The following is a 2227-nucleotide window of genomic DNA, read 5'->3' on the forward strand; positions in this document are numbered from 1 at the left end:
TATTTGACTTGTGTGCTGACTGGTAATTGTGTATCATTTAGTGTTATTGTTGGACATACATCCCTTCGGTTTGTAAATGTAACTTGGGTTGACTTCGTTTCATTTACTTTCACCTTCCATTTGTTGAGCCATGTTCCCAATTGGTCAAGGTGGTTTTGCAGTTGTGCAGACGCAATAATAGGGTCCTCATTGACAGCGATTATGGTGGTGTCATCAGCGAATGTTGAGATTTGGGTTGTTTCAGTGGTCGGGATATCTGCGGTAAATAATAGGTAAAGGAGAGGGCCCAGGAAACTACCGTGTGGTACGCCTGATTTAATGGGAAAATATGTGGAAGTTGCTGTGTTATATTTTACTTGGAAGTAATGATCTTCGATGTAGGATTTCATGATTAGGTAGTAGGGGGTTGGAAGAATACATTTGAGTTTGTATAAAAGTCCAGTATGCCATACTCTATCAAATGCCTTTTCTACATCTAAGAATGCCGCTGTGCAATATTTTTTTTCCTCAATAGCAGTAAGGATTTTTGTTATAATTCTATGAGTCTGTTTTGTTGTGGAGTGTCTCTCTAAAACCAAACTGGTGTGTGGGTATTTCTACATCTAGGTTAATGTCATTCTTCAGTCTACCAAGTAGTAGTCGTTCGAAGATCTTAGACATTGTCGGCAACAAGCTGATTGGTCGTTAGGGTGATGTTTTATTTGGAGGTTTACCCGGTTTGTGAATCATTATTATTTGCGCAAAGTTCCATGTGATTGGGAAATATGTCAGTCTGAGTGCACTATTGTATATTGTAGTTAGCATGACCAATGCTCTTCTCGGAAGATGTTTCAGTATTAATCCTGTTATTAGGTCAAATCCAGGTGCTTTGTGGTTATTGCATTTTTCTATTTCTAGTTTAACTTCTGATGGATTGAATGGTGTTATTGGGAGCGTCATAGGGCAAGCACTATCCAGGAAGTCTCTTATTAAGTTTCCATCATCATTATTCTCTACTTGGTGTTCTTTAAAAATACCAGCTAAGTATTCTGCAAATGCTGAAGCTTTTTCCTGGTCTGATCTTCCCCAAGTACCATCATCTTTCTTAATTGGCGAGTTGTGTTCTGTAGGTATCTTTAAGTGTTTTGTTGCCTTCCATATTAAATGATCTTCTTTAGACAAGGTACTAATGTAGTGTTCAAATGTGGCATTGCGTGCTTCATTTAGCGCTGTTTTTAATTGTCAGGTTAGTCGATTATATTCGTGTTTGTCATTAATGTTGCGGCTTTTTTGCCCTCTACCTCTTGCTCTTCGTTTTTCGACTATTAGTTGTCTAATATAATTCGAATTAGTATTTTTGTTTTCTTGCTTTGGAGTTGATGGTGTAGCTCGATATGCAGCTTGCTGAATTTGACAGGTGAAGTGGTTTATAGCCTTATCTATGTCATCTTTTTCTTTGGGTCTGATTCCAAGATTTATATTCGTGTCAAGCTGGTACTTGAATTCACACCAATTAGTTTTAGGGGAAGTCAACTTGGGTATTTCAGGTCGTTTGATTATGTGGGTGCTTATTGTTGCTATGATTGGTGTGTGGTCAGACGAGAGATCCCAATTTGCTTCTATGTTTGTGTAGTTTGCTGCAATCCCTTTTAGGATGAAGAAGTCAAGTAGATCTGGTAGTCTATTTGTATCGGACGGCCAGTACGTTGGTTGTCCCGTCGATAAGTAGGTGCAGTTTGTGTTGTTGATGGCATCTAGTAGGCTTCTGCCTTTTGGTGTAATGAGTCGTGAACCCCAATTCGTATGTTTAGCATTCCAATCACCTCCAACAATGAATTTGTTACCTAGCTTGTTGAATAGTTCTTCGTATTCTTCAGTTGTGATTCTATGTCTAGGAGGGCTATATATTACAGCAATTTCGAAGTTCCAAGGCCTGGCATTTATATTAATTATTGTTGCTTGTAGCTTATCTGTTTTATGTTCCGGCATTTGATGATGTTGTATATTGTTCCTTATAATTATTGCAGATCCTGCATGGGCTGTTCCATCTGGGTGACTAGTGTGGTAGACTGAGTATTGAGGTATTTTAATTACGCTTCTTTCTGTGAAATGCGTTTCGGATACAAAGAGGATGTCTATTGTGTTGAATTGGATTACTTCTGCTTTATGGTTTGCTAAACCATTTGCGTTCCATTCGGCTATTCGAACAGATCTAATGAATTTTATTAATTAATGTTGTTAGCGTGGT

Source organism: Diabrotica virgifera, chromosome 9 (assembly GCF_917563875.1).
Source record: "Diabrotica virgifera virgifera chromosome 9, PGI_DIABVI_V3a".
NCBI lineage: Eukaryota > Metazoa > Arthropoda > Insecta > Coleoptera > Chrysomelidae > Diabrotica > Diabrotica virgifera.